General features: G+C 38.9%; 1 pseudogene across 1 annotated transcript; it reads left to right on the forward strand.

Annotated features, from left to right (window-relative positions):
- Positions 1 to 15366: 15366 nt before the first annotated feature.
- On the forward strand, positions 15367 to 15726 carry LOC122422714 (annotated as a pseudogene). The gene has a single exon (XR_006263943.1). The product of XR_006263943.1 is annotated as a cytochrome c oxidase assembly protein COX20, mitochondrial-like (transcript).

A 15726-nucleotide genomic window follows, 5' to 3' on the forward strand; every position in this document is an offset into this window, starting at 1 on the left:
AAATGTCCCTGTACCTAAGAAAATTAGATCTTGACTTATTTATAGAAATAAACAATATCTAGGATTCCATGCATGTGATAGGGGATAAATTCTTAACTCTCTGTACCAACCAACAATTCTAGAGACAAACCTAGACAGAATTTTTTTTTTTTTTTGGTAAACTCCCAGTTGAACAGTGTAGACGTTTATTACTAGCAATGTGCAAAAAGAATCAAAGAAAATTATTTCTTGTGCTAACTGTGCACAAGTACTTGTACCATAAATAAATTATACTGCAAATAAAAATTTATCTATAGAAAAAGGTTGAAATAGAGGAACAATCTTCTGTTCCCTTCCTCAGTATTACAACTCATTTTTATTAATAATCATTGAGCACCTAGTATGTGCTAGATACTGAATATAAAAACGGACATGGCGTAGCCTCTGCTACCTAGGAATTCAAAGCCTGTTGAGAATTCTCTTCCATGCGGCCACCAGGGGCTACTCTCTGCAGTATGCAGGCTTCTCATCGCAGTGACTTCTGTCGTTGCAGAGCACAGGCTTTAGGGCTTGCAGGCTTCAGTAGCTGAGGCACACGGGCTTCCTTGCTCCACAGCATGTGGAATCTTCCCGGACCAAGGATTGAACCCGTGTCCCCTGGCAGGCGGATTGCTAACCACTGGACCACCAGGGGAGTCCCAGCCCGGGATTTTTCGTGAGTGGCTTATCTCACTGAGGAGTCTCTGATGTTTCCTATCTCTAGTGCCCTGCTCTGGTGGCCCTCTGCTGCCCCCTCTTGGTTCTACACAATATTTTCTCAGGAACTGGGAGAACGTACTTTAAAGCCTCTGAATAAAAGTTTCAAATGTTTCAGAAATACCTGTGTAAACAAATCACACTTGGTGGGTCTTGCTTCCAAGTAATGTAATAAAATGACAGAGGGTTTTCAGTACTCATAATTCTCACATTCAACAAAAGGAAATTTGATAACTGTAAAAACAAAATACTTAATTTTTACCAAGTAGTTCTCAGCTCAAAGCTTGACTTCAGCTCAAAGTTTTCTAGATTAAAACAGTTAAGGTATACACATAGTACATTTTCCCAATAATAATTTCTGAGTCATGAACAGCTTTGAAATGAGATGAAGATTAGAGTCCAGAAGAGCGCATACTCAGAATATATCCACCAGGACACTGTAACGTGATCCAAGTTTCAAGGAAAGACTGGTTGCCTCTGCTGTGGGAGGTGCTGTCTTCAGCTGACTTTCAGCAGTCAAGCCCTGCAGGAAGCCTTGGCCTTCCTGTCCCCATTGCCCTTCTAGAGCCCCATGCCAACAACTGATCGATGCCAGGATATAAATGTCTGGTCATGTTAGTCCCACTCGGTCACGTCTAAAGGGTCAGTCTCCATCCCAATCTCCCCTAAGGAGTCAGCTGAAGCTGCAGTCGGGCCTCTGCCCATTCTCGTTTCCTTCTCCTTCTTGCTGCAGGTGTTGATCCCAAGACATAGCATCCTCATGCGAAACTTCAGGTCAGAGTCTTCTTGGGGAACCCAACATGTGACAACTATGAACGTGACTGCATAATCTATTTCCCCCTTCCTCGTGGGAATTATTCAAAATCTACAAGAAGCTTTTATAAGTTCACACACTATTTTTGGAGAACTTGGAAACATGTTTAACTTCCATACTCCATTTTATTTCAAGATAAAATTTGACTCTATATAGAATAAAACTATTATTTGAAACTGAGATTCTAAGTCAAAGATAAATACATATAGACTCAACAATTTATTTTTAGAAGAAATAGCTGTTCTACTTTCTCAGACAAAACAATTGGTTTTATTTATATAAAAGCTACTATATTTTTTGGTTGGCAAAATAATGCACACACAAATCTCTCAACCATTACAATGCCTGCTTTTTATGAAGCCAACATTCTGACTTTAAATACAAAAGAAAGGTCAAGCTGTGAAAGTCAAGAGAATTTATGACATTGTTCCCTAATGAGTGCCTACAGAAGAGGGTATTACTGAGGAAGCAATGAAAAGCTCTTAAAGAATCAAAAATCAATCTGTATGCAACTAACATTGGCTGCAGGCATTTTTGCAAGTGGGAGTAAATGCACTAGAAAATTTTTCGTATTTGTACGTAAATACCAACTTAAAAATTGTGCGTTTTGGGAGCAACAAATGACAAACAAGGTGTGCCTATAATGAAGGAGTTATTTGTGATCACACTATGGGTGACATGTTTTACTTTTTATTCACTTACATAACATTCACAATTATGCTTTATCTATTCAGTTCAGTTTTGTTTTTTTGGTTTTTTTTTTGCCTCTGTCTTCAATGACTTGAAAGCATCTCATGATTTCGATCATCTCATGAAAGTATGATTAAGCAACCACACTTTCTGCAAGACTTGCTTCCTTCACCATATCTCTTTAGTCCCAATTTTCTAAGTCAAGACTGATACCTTCTGAAATAGAGGATGGTTTGAATGCTGTGAACCTTTAAATTGGCTTAATATTTCTAAAAGCTGAGAGGAAAAGTTTTTAAATTCTTCACGGCTACAAGGATTTTCTTAGTTAAAATTCACGGGATCTCACATTCTGGGCTTTCTAAATGTTACAATTTGTAGCAATTCAAATTTCTGGCTTTCTCAAATAAATTTTAAAGTAAATGATAGCTTCAAGTTTTATTTCCAAGACAGTCACTTGTTCTACTCATTTATGTACAGAAGAGGTCATGTTTTCAGGCCCCATTCATTAGACAAGTAAAGTTTTGTTGAGATATTTTATTATAACGAACCAACACTTACTACTCTTTATATCACTGAGGATGAACAAAATAGAAAATGAAATTTTGATTTGTGAGCTGGAATTGAATTTAATACTGGTTTTTGCATTGTAGGGGAGCAAAACTTGCCACCCTCAAATATCTCTTGGGTGTTCAGAGTATTTCTAGCTGAAAATAATCAAGGTCCCAAAGACTCAGGAAGAAACCTTGACCTTCCCCTCTAACTGTCTAAAGAATTTAGGTAGAGGGCCAGTTAGGAGAATAGAGTTGTCACCAGAGACATCTGCAATGAATATGGACTAGGAGTGGTGGGGGAAACGGAGATCAGAGGCGACTCTAGGTCCCACTGTTTCTGTTTAGAACAGCAAACATTTGTTTACCAAATATTTGCTTTGTCATCTCCAAGTGAATTGCTTTCCTCCCCTTTGAAGTCCCAAACCACCTCCCCTAACATCCTCTTTTGTCTTTCACTGAAGATGGTATTTAAGATGAGGGTTTCAGTCATTTGGCAAGTCACCCAGTTTTTCTGGGTTTCTCCTATGTGTACATGTTATTAAAATTTTGTTTGATTTTCTCCAGTTAATCTATCTCATGTTAATTTAATTATTAGACCAGCCCCAAAAACCTTGGAGGGTAGAGAAAAATTTCTTCCCTTTCAAGAACATTAAAGCCCTTCTATTTTTACTGGAATTTGGGGGGATGGGATAGGAAGTGGGAAGAAAACTCTTACTACATTTTTCTCAAATAGATAATGTCATGATTGCTTTTCTTTAAATTTGTTAACGTTATAAGATTTAATAATAGCTCTTTATTTGGCACTGTCAACGTACTTGCTTGATTTTTTTCACAGAAAATAATAATCAATCCAGGGAAAAAATAAACATGATTTCCAGATATTGCTATCTTAGATTATTTCCAAGAAAATAATTTTGAAAAACATAAAAAATTTTTAGGCTCCTAAAGAAATATTTTCATCTCAGGATTAAGAAAAGGCAAAAGGGGACCCTAATTAAGTACTTAGTGTCATCAAATCCACCTTCACTGATTTCCCCCTGTCTTCAAATTCACCCTTAAATTCACTTATTTGTAAGTATTTATTGAATGTATATTATATGTAGAGCCATGACAAGTACAAAGCATATCAGAGCATATAAAAACAATGTACAAAGTTATGTAATTTATACTATAGTAGAACATTCAAGTGGGGAAACAGAACTAAAAGATGAAAACAGAACTAAAAGAACTAAACAGAACTAAAAGTCAAGTTAATTTCACTAGCTTTGTAATTCAATAATTAGTTCAACAAACATTTACTTAAGCATACCTACTATGTAAAGGGCATGTTTTCATTTTGCAAATACAGTAAATTGCATAGGTATTATGTGATTAAATGCTGGGTATAATGTTTGGGCTTCTTTACCACTAGCACCACTGGCTTCCCAGGTGGCAGATAGTGTTAAAGAACCTGCCTGCCAATGCAGGAGGTGCCAGAGACATGAATTCCATCCCTGGGTGGAGAAAATCCCCTGGAGGAGGGCATGGCAACCCGCTCCAGTATTCTTGCCTGGAGAATCCCATGGATAGAGGAGCCTGGCAGGCTACAATTCATAGGGTCACAAAGAGTTGGACACAACTGAAGCGACTTAGTATCCTTGCACATAATGCTTGGGACATGGTGAAGACTACACATTACTTAAATAGGTTGAATAATGGACCCTCCAAAGAAGGCCACATTCTCATTTCCAGAAGCTATGAGTATGTTACGTAACAAGGCAAAGGGGATTTTCCAGGTATGATTAAGTTTTTAATTTGGAAATAGGAAATTAGCCTAGATGATGCAACTGGGCACAATGTAGTCACAAGAATTTTTATAAAATGAAGGAAGTGGCAAGAGAATCAGAGAGAGAAATGTGAGAACACAGCAGCATTAGAAGCGGTGAGAGGCTGTACATCAAGGGATGTGGACAACGTCCAGAGGTTAGAATAGGCAAGAAAATGGATTCATTCCAGAAAGAATACAGCCCTACCACCATCCTGATCTTAGCCCAGTGAGACCTATTTTGGACTTCTGACCTTCAAAATTTAAGATAATAAATTTGTGTGCCTTTACACCACTAAGTTTGTGGTAATTTGTCACAGTAGCCATAGGAAAATAATACAGAACCTTCTTGAGGTGTGCCAGTACCCATGTTAGATGCATTATATCATTTAATCTTCATAAGAGCCCTATAAAGTAAATATTAATATTATAATTTTCTGTGTCTCACAAATGAGGGAACCAAGGCAAAACTGTTTAATCAGTTTGCTCAAGAGGCTGAATTCTTTTTTTTTTACATTTTAATTAATTTATTTTTAATTGAAGGATAATTGCTTTACAATATTGTGTTGGTTTCTGCCATACATCAACATGAATCAGCCAAAGGTATACATATTTCCCCTCCCTTCTGAACCTCCCTCCAACCTCCCACCCTGTCCCACCCCACTGTGTGTGTGTGAAAATCTCCGTCGTGCCCAACTCTTTGCAACCCTAGTGGAATTCTCCAGGCCAGAATACTGGAGTGGGTAGCTGTTCCCTTCTCCAGGGGATCTTTCCAACCCAGGGATTGAGCCCAGGTCTCCCGCATTGCAGGCAGATTCTTTACCAGCTGAGCCACCAGCAAAGTCCATCCCAGCCCTCTAGGTTTTCATAAAGCCCCGGTCTGAGCTCCATGAGTCACACAGTGAATTCCCACCAGCTATCTGTCTTACATGTGGTAATGTATATCTGTCCATGCTACTCTCTTCATTCGTCCCACCCTCTTCTTCCCTTCTGTGTCCACAAGTCTGTTCTGCGTGTCTGCGTCTCCACTGCTGCCCTGCACATAGATTCATCAGGACCATCTTTCTAGATTCCATACATATGCATTAGTACATGATATTTGTTTTTCTCTTTCTGACTTACTTCACTTCCTATAATAGGTTCTAGGTTCATCCACCTCATTAGAACTGACTCAAATTCATTCCTTGTTATGTCTGAGTAGTATTCCATTGTATATATGTACCCCAGCTGCTTTATCCATTCATTTGTCGATAGATATGTAGGTTGCTTCCATGTCCTAGCTGTTGTAGGTAGTGCTGCAGTGAACACTGGGGCACATGTGCCCTTTTCAATTATGGTTTTCTCAGGATATAGGCCCACCAGTGGGATTGTTAGGTCATATGGTAGTTTTATTCCTAGTTTAAGGAATCTGTACTTTCCTTCATAGTGGCTGCATCAGTTTACATTCGCACCAGTAGTGCAAGAGGATTCCCTTTTCTCTACACCCTCTTAATCATAATTAGATATCCTCATGATCAAGCACAGTAATGTATATACATGAAGCAGGATACCAACCTATTAGCAATTTTATTATTGAAGTGTTTTGCCAAATGCTCATAGTTTCCTTGGATTTTACTTTTACCTTGATGAAAATTCTGGAAGTATACACTACTATAGATTTGAGTGATTACTTGAATTTCATGATAAACATAGTGGCTTCTGTGTATTCTTGATGGCTATATTCCATTTCTAACATTTTCCATTTATTTCACTGTAGGAATTTGATGAGATATCTGCCACTGTCTATCTCTCTCAGAAATGGAGTGAGACCTCCAACTACCACCATACTGAAATGATAGTTGAACAGCTTAAGGTAGAGTGGTTTACTTAAACAAGGCTAATTGAGGGACAGTAGAGCACAAATTGTTTAAAAATAACATAGAAGTTACTGGAGAAGTATAATAAAGGTATCAATTTTTTTTTATAAGGGTTTTATTTCTCCAAGAATTTGTACATGATTTCCAAGTTGTCAGATTTATTAGCATAAAATTATTTATAATAATCTCATAACTTTTTTCTATCTGTGGTAATTGAATTAATAGTAATTTTTATTCATGATAAATTGATAATTTGCTCTCTATTTTCTTTTTTTTTTTTATTATTATTTTTTTTTTCCAGTGGGTTTTGTCATACATTGATATGAATCAGCCATGGATTTACATGTATTCCCAATCCCGATCCCCCCTCCCACCTCCCTCTCCACCCGATTCCTCTGGGTCTTCCCAGTGCACCAGGCCGGAGCACTTGTCTCATGCATCCCACCTGGGCTGGTGATCTGTTTCACCATAGATAGTATACATGCTGTTCTTTTGAAATATCCCACCCTCACATTCTCCCACAAAGTTCAAAAGTCTGTTCTGTATTTCTGTGTCTCTTTTTCTGTTTTGCATATAGGGTTATCGTTATCACCTTTCTAAATTCCATATATATGTGTTAGTATGCTGTAATGTTCTTTATCTTTCTGGCTTACTTCACTCTGTATAATGGGCTCCAGCTTCATCCATCTCATTAGGACTGGTTCAAATGAATTCTTTTTAATGGCTGAGTAATATTCCATGGTGTATATGTACCACAGCTTCCTTATCCATTCATCTGCTGATGGGCATCTAGGTTGCTTCCATGTCCTGGCTATTACAAACAGTGCTGCGATGAACACTGGGGTGCACGTGTCTCTTTCAGATCTGGTTTCCTCAGTGTGTATGCCCAGAAGTGGGATTGCTGGGTCATATTGTTGCAGGAAGGGGGACCCCTTCCAGGGCCCGAAACTGGGCTCTTGTCTAACACTCGGAAATGAATTGTCCGAGGAGACACATGCTGACAAAGCAAGAGATTTTATTGGGAAAGGGCACCCGGGTGGAGAGCAGTAGGTAAGGGAACCCAGGAGAACTGCTCTGCCGCGTGGCTCGCAGTCTTGGGTTTTATGGTGATGGGATTAGTTTCCGGGTGGTCTTTGGCCAATCATTCTAATTCAGAGTCTTTCCTGGTGGCGCACGCATCGCTCAGCCAAGATGGATGCTAGCAAGAGGGATTCTGGGAAGTGGACGGACAGGTAGTGTCTCCTCTCGATCTTTCCCGAACTCTTCCGATCTTTCCCGAACTCTTCCGGCTGGTGGTGGCCTATTAGTTCCGTATTCCTTATCAGGATCTCCTGCCATAAAACAACTCATGCAAATGGTTACTATGGTGCCTGGCCAGGGTGGGCGGTTTCAATCAGTGTGCTTCCCCTAACAATATGGCAGTTCTATTTCCAGTTTTTTAAGAAATCTCCACACTGTTTTCCATAGCGGCTGTACTAGTTTGCATTCCCACCAACAGTGTAAGAGGGTTCCCTTTTCTCCACACCCTCTCCAGCATTTATTGCTTGTAGACTTTTGGATAGCAGCCATCCTGACTGGCGTGTAATGGTACCTCATTGTGGTTTTGATTTGCATTTCTCTAATAATGAGTGATGTTGAGCATCTTTTCATGTGTTTGTTAGCCATCTGTATGTCTTCTTTGGAGAAATGTCTGTTTAGTTCTTTGGCCCATTTTTTGATTGGGTCATTTATTTTTCTGGAATTGAGCTGCAGGAGTTGCTTGTATATTTTTGAGATTAATCCTTTGTCTGTTTCTTCATTTGCTATTATTTTCTCCCAATCTGAGGGCTGTCTTTTCACCTTGCTTATAGTTTCCTTTGTAGTGCAAAAGCTTTTAAGTTTCATTAGGTCCCATTTGTTTAGTTTTGCTTTTATTTCCAATATTCTGGGAGGTGGGTCATAGAGGATCTTGCTGTGATTTATGTCGGAGAGTGTTTTGCCTATGTTCTCCTCTAGGAGTTTTATAGTTTCTGGTCTTACATTTAGATCTTTAATCCATTTTGAGTTTATTTTTGTGTATGGTGTTAGAAAGTGTTCTAGTTTCATTCTTTTACAAGTGGTTGACCAGTTTTCCCAGCACCACTTGTTAAAGAGGTTGTCTTTTTTCCATTGTATATCCTTGCCTCCTTTGTCAAAGATAAGGTGTCCATAGGTTCGTGGATTTATCTCTGGGCTTTCTATTCTGTTCCATTGATCTATATTTCTGTCTTTGTGCCAGTACCATACTGTCTTGATGACTGTGGCTTTGTAGTAGAGTCTGAAGTCAGGCAGGTTGATTCCTCCAGTTCCATTCTTCTTTCTCAAGATTATTTTGGCTATTCGAGGTTTTTTGTATTTCCATACAAATTGTGAAATTCTTTGGTCTAGTTCTGTGAAAAATACCGTTGGTAGCTTGATAGGGATTGCATTGAATCTATAGACTGCTTTGGGTAGAATAGCCATTTTGACAATATTGATTCTTCCAATCCATGAACACGGTATGTTTCTCCATCTGTTTGTGTCCTCTTTGATTTCTTTCATCAGTGTTTTATAGTTTTCTATGTATAGGTCTTTTGTTTCTTTAGGTAGATATACTCCTAAGTATTTTATTCTTTTTGTTGCAATGGTGAATGGTATTGTTTCCTTAATTTCTCTTTCTGTTTTTTCATTGTTAGTATATAGGAATGCAAGGGATTTCTGTGTGTTAATTTTATATCCTGCAACTTTACTATATTCATTGATTAGCTCTAGTAATTTTCTGGTAGAGTCTTTAGGGTTTTCTATATAGAGGATCATGTCATCTGCAAACAGTGAGAGTTTTACTTCTTCTTTTCCTATCTGGATTCCTTTTACTTCTTTTTCTGCTCTAAAGGTATCAATTTTATGTCACAGAAGCCTTAACTATTTCTTTGTTTAAAACTCAATCTTCCTCTACTAGTAAAATATAGTAAAATATTCTGTACATATATATTGGTAAACCCCTGTGAGAGTTGGTCCATAAAGAAGGTTGAGCACCTAGGAATTGATGCTTTCAAATGATGGTGCTGGAGAAGACTCTTGAGAGTTCCTTGGGCTACAAGGAGATCAAACCAGTCAATTCTAAAGGAAATCAACCCTGAATATTCAATGGAAGGACTGTTACTGAAGCTGAAGCTCCAATACTTTGGCCACCTGGCGCAAGGAGCCAATTCACGGGAAAACACCCTAGTGCTAGGAAAGATTGAAGGCAAAAGGAGAAGAGGGCAGCAGAGAATGAGATGGTTAGATAGCATCACTGACTCAATGGACATGAATTTGAGCAAACTCTGGGAGACATGGAGGACAGAGGAGCCTGGCGTGCTGCATCCATGGGGTCACAAAGAGTCAGACATGTCTTAGTGACTGAATAGCAACAACAACAATACTCACTCAGACATTACATAAAACACATTTATCTTCTATTTTCACACATGGATGAAGATTTTAAAAAGGCAACTTTAAGCATATTAGAACTTCTTATTTTATAATGAATTAGTATGCAACATAATTTGGATTAATCCTATCAGTAAGTATATATGTAATTGGTTTTATTATACCTTTTATTTGGTTGAACAATAAAATGTGTTCTTTTATATTTACTTTTTACAGTAAATGAAGTGCAGTATGCAGTCTATGTAGTACTATTTTTTTCTCAAAACAAAGCAAAAGAAATTATTTTAAAGAAATATCATATGATACTTTTTCATGTGCCAGTTTTTGTTTTCAAAAGGTTTGTGAAATAGTGGAACACCCAAATTCAATACACTGTTGTTCATGCACAACTGAGGAAAATATATGTCAAATTTTTATTGCTGAATGTCAGAGATACATTTCCCAAGAGGTTAAAAGTGAAACACTAACATTAAGATATATGACTCTGGATTATATAAAGGATACTTGCCTTTATGGTTTCACTAAAAAGCTGACTTTTCCAAGTATTTATTGAAGAAAGAATAATAGAATGTCTTTTTTATACTACAGAATGAGACTTGTCAACTAAGATTCAGTTGCAATAATTGTCACTGATGAGATGCAAAAGATAGAAATACTGTCGGGAGCCGCTGGGGTGTGCCCAAACCATGACAAGGTCATGGGAAGAGAGAGGAACCTGCAAGGCAGCTCTTCCTCACACAGGGCTGCCCTGGGGGCCCAATATGTCCCCTCGGGAGCCGCCGGGATGAGAAAGGAATCTGCAAGGCAGCTCTTCCCCTCGAGGTTGTTCCAGGGACCCGATATGTCCCCTTCCTCCTTCTGTCTTACTGTTGTTGGGCTTTCTATTAATTTTTGGAAATATAATATACAGTAATAAGGCCTCCCTGGAAAAGTCCAAGCCTTTTTGAAAATGCTCATGATTGCTCTAGCTCAGGACATGACCATAAACATCAAGTCAAAAGAGAAAAGGCCACAGGTATAGTTTGGCTGTTTGCTTAAAAGACTATAATGTTCTAGAATAGAAAAGAGTAGAGGCATTTAGATTTAGAAGTAGATATACTGCTTTAGTTTACTTGCTCCTTGGTTGAAAGGGTTTTCACTATTGCTATTTCCTTGCTGCTATTTGTTCATTGTTTCCCTTTCTTTAAACAACATGGGATATTATGGGTATTTTTGTAGAATTAGAAAATGGGGTACATAGATTTCAATAGAAGATTTATATTAACCAGCTTTACTGCCATTATCTCACTATTAATAGAGGTGTTTTGCTGCTTTAGAGGTGTTTTTGCTGTTTAATAGTTAATCATTGTAAATTGAGGTTTTGTGGTTTCAGGTAAAGAAAAATATCAGGGTTTTCACATGGCACTATTCTCAGAAATGTCAAACATGTTACTGTGACCCTTCCCATGTATTGTTTTATTGTCCAAAGAATTTACACTGTACCTGAGATTTGTAGGATATTGTTTTTGTTAGAGTGAAAATGTTAGGCCATTGAGGCAAGAAGACTATGTACGGGACATTTAAGAAAAAACCCTGTAACGGGAAATGTTCTAGATGAATGCATAGGGGAAAAACATGGGAAAGAAAAATATTGACAGAAGCACAAACCAATATCTGATGTAATATGTGGTGACTTAAGGGGGAGGTAACATTCATTCTATAAAAACTGAGCTGTTCTAAAAAAGAAAAAAAAGCTACCTCTTCTACCCAACCTTCTGTGTGTGTCTGTCTGTCTTCTTCCTCGCCGATGCCACTCATCCCTTGGGTATTCCTGGTCCTGCCAGAGCTGGACCTCAGCAAAATACCAGTCACTTCAGTACAGTTCAGTCGCTCAGTTGTGTTCAACTCTTTGCGACCCCATGGACTGCAGCACACTAGGCCTTCCTGTCCATCACCAACTCCCGGAGTCCACCGAAGATCATGTCCATTGAACAGGTGTTGCCATCCAAATATCTCATCCTCTGTCGTCCCCTTCTCCTCCTGCCCTCATTCTTTCCCAGCATTAGGGTCCTTTCCAATGAGTCAGCTCTTCATATCAGGTGACCAAAGTATAGAGTTTCGGCTTCAGCATCAGTCCTTCCAATGAACACCCAGGACTGTTCTCCTTTAGGATGGACTGGTTGGATCTCCTTGCAGTCCAAGGGACTCTCAAGTCTTCTCCAACACCACAGTTCAAAAGCATCAATTCTTCGGCACTCAGTTTTCTTTATAGTCCAACTCTCACTTCCATACATGACCACTGGAAAAACCATAGCCTTGACTAGACAGACCTTTGTGGGCAAAGTAATGTCTCTGCTTTTTAATACACGGTCTAGGTTGGTTATAACTTTCCTTCTAAGAAGTAAGCGTCTCTTAATTTCATGGCTGAAGTCACTATCTACAGTGATTTTGGAGCCCAAAAAAATAAAATCTGCCACTGTTTCCACTGTCTCCCCATCTATTTGCCATGAAGTGATGGGACCAGATGCCAAGATCTTAGTTTTCTGAATGTTGAGCTTTAAGCCAACTTTTTTACTCTCTTCTTTAACTTTCATCAAGAGGCTCTTTGGTTCTTCTTCACTTCCTGCCATAAGGGTGGTGTCATCTGCATATATGAGGTTACTTATATTTCTCCCAGCAATCTTGATTCCATCTTGTGCTTCATCCAGCCCAGTGTTTCTAATGATGTACTCTGCATATAAGTTAAGTAAGCAGGGTGACAATATACAGCCTTGACATACTCCTTTTCCTATTTGGAACCAGTCTGTTGTTCCATGTCCAGTTCTAACTGTTGCTTCCTGACCTGCATACAGATTTCTCAAGAGGCAGGTAGGGTGGTCTGGTATTCCCAACTGTGGAAAATTCAGAATTTTCCACAGTTTATTGTCATCCACACAGTCAAAGGCTTTGGCATAGTCAATAAAGCAGAAGTAGATGCTTTTCTGGAATTCTCTTGCCTTATTAATGATCCAGTGGATGTTGACAGTTTGGTTCCTCTGCCTTTTCTAAAACCAGCTTGAACATCTGGAAGTTCACTGTTCATGTACTATTGAAGCCTGGCTTGGAGAATTTTGAGCATTACTTTACCAGCATGTGAGATGAGTGCAACTGTGCAGTAGTTTGAGCATTCTTTGGCATTGCCTTTCTTTGGGATTGGAATGAAAACTGACCTTTTCCAGTCCTGTGGCCACTGCTGAGTTTTCCAAATTTGCTGGCATATTGAGTGCAGCCCTTTCACAGGATCATCTTTGAGGATTTGAAATAGCTCAACTAGAATTCCATCACCTCCACTAGAGTTGTTCATAGTGATGCTTCCTAAGGCCCACTTGACTTCACATTCCAGGATGTCTTGCTCTAGGTGAATGATCACATCATCATGATTATCTGGGTTGTGAAGATCATTTTTGTATAGTTCTTCTGTGTATCCACCTGTTTTTAATATCTTCTGCTTCTGTTAGGTCCATACCATTTCTGTCCTTTATTGAGCCCACCTTTGCATGAAATGTTCCCTTGGTGTATCTAATTTTCTTGAAGAGCTCTCTAGTCTTTCCCATTCTATTTTTTTCCTCTATTTCTTTGCAGTGATCACTGAGTAAAGCTTTCTTATCTCTCCTTGCTCTTCTTTGGAACTCTTCATTCAAATGGGTATATCTTTCCTTTTCTCCTTTGCTTTTTGCTTCTCTTCTTTTCACAGTTATTTGTAAGGCCTCCTCAGACAGCCATTTTGCTTTTTTGCATTTCTTTTCCTTGGGGATGATCTTGATCCCTGTCTCCTGTACAATGTCATGAACCTCTGTCCATAGTTCATCAAGCACTCTATCGATCTAGTCCCTTAAATCTATTTCTCACTTTCACTGTATAATCATAAGGGATTTGATTTAGGTCATAACTGAATGGCCTAGTGGTTTTTGCCACTTTCTTCAATTTAAGTCTGAATTTGGCAATAAGGAGTTCATGATCTGAGCCACAGTCAGCTCCCAGTCTTGTTTTTGCTGACTGTATAGAGCTTCTCCATCTTTGGCTGCAAAGAATATAATCAATCTGATTTCGGTATTGGCCATCTGGTGATGTCCATGTGTAGTCTTCTCTTGTGTTGTTGGAAGAGGGTGTTTGCTATGACCAGTGTGTTCTCTTGGCAAAACTCTATTAGCCTTTGCCCTGCTTCATTCTGTACTCCAAGGCCAAATTTGCCTTTTATTCCAGGTGTTTCTTGACTTCCTAATTTTGCACTCCAGTCCCCTATAATGAAAAGGATATCTTTTTTGGGTGTTAGTTCTAAAAGGTCTTGTAAATAATGTATTTACTTATGTATTCAATTACCTTTATTTGGTTGCTTATCAAAGGCCTAAAGTGTTTCTAGCCTGATGATACAAAAATTTTGAGACATAGCCACTGTCTTCAAGAAGCTTTGAATGGTTTGGGAGGTTAATAAAATACCACAGACAAATAATCCAATGAGGTAAAGGCACTCATCATACTTAATGTTAAGAATCAGTCAAACAAAGATAGGAAGGCTGTCAGGGAAATTTCATAAAGGAGATGCACCTAAACTGAGTTTTAGAGGATGAATTGGTACCAGCTAGATACAGGCATTTATGTAGCCTGGGAACATATACATGAGCAAAGACAAGAAGATAAGGAAGTTCATGGCATGTTGAGTCAACCCAAACAGCATGGAGTGACTGAAACATAAAATGAAGTGCAAGTTACAATATTGGGCTTCCAGTTGCAAGATGGAAGTAGAAGTTGACATTTTCCCTATTTTATTCCTGTAAATCATCCAAATAGAATGAGTAGAAAGAAAAAGTTATACAATTTCATTTTTAGTCAAATCAAGGAAGAGCTAAATCCTAGATGAAACTGGAGGAAAGGCTGACACAAATTATTAGAAATGAAATGAGTGCATTTCCCTTGCTTTTTCTATGGTAATGCCTTTGACTGTGTGAACCACAACAAAGTGTGAACAATTCTTAAAAAGATGGGAATAAAAAAAAAAGATGGGAATACCAGACCACTTTATCTGTCTCCTCAGAAACCTGCATGCAGGACAAGAAGCAACAGTTAGAACTGGACACGGAACAATGGGCTGGTTCAAAATTGAGAAAGCGGTTTGTCAAGGCTGTATATGTCACCCTGTTTATTTAACTTATACACGGAGTACATCATGCAAAATGCCCGGCTGGATGAGTTACAAGCTGGAATCAAGACTGCAGGGAGAAATATCAATAACCTCAGATATGTAGATGATGCCACCCTAGTGGCAGAAAGTGAAGAGGAGCTACAGAGCCTCTTGATGAGGATGAAAGAAGATAGTAAAAAAGCAGGCTTAAAACTCAACATTCAGGCTGACAGTCCCCATGGCGGCTGCGCCGGAGCCCGGGGAAAGGGAAGTCCTTTTAGCACCCTCTCCCCACCCAGGGCAATGGCCTACCTGCAGAACAGTTCACACCCTCCCCTCTGGGGCCATAAATGCTACTGGGCTCTTGACCTGAAGGCAGAATTAGAAGATCATGTGACGTTGGAGTAGGAGGATTTATCGTGGTGACTTTAGGATGCTGGTTCCACTGTAGGTATAATTATGCTAAGCTAAGAATCCAGGAAAGACTTGCCAGAGAAGGAATTAAAAACAAGATTTTATACGAAAGTACCCACCTTGATCCTGCAAGAAAACAAACCAATGGCGGCGGCAGCAGCAACTGAGCAGTCTTGAGCATAGAAAACCCAGATACAATTCACTTCATTGTGAACAAAGCTGAGATGAACTACAGAAACATTTTATGTACCATAAGACAGATCTCAATCAAGTAAATAAAGTATGTGTAAGCTGTA

The sequence above is a fragment of the Cervus canadensis genome, chromosome 20 (genome assembly GCF_019320065.1).
Source record: "Cervus canadensis isolate Bull #8, Minnesota chromosome 20, ASM1932006v1, whole genome shotgun sequence".
Lineage (NCBI taxonomy): Eukaryota > Metazoa > Chordata > Mammalia > Artiodactyla > Cervidae > Cervus > Cervus canadensis.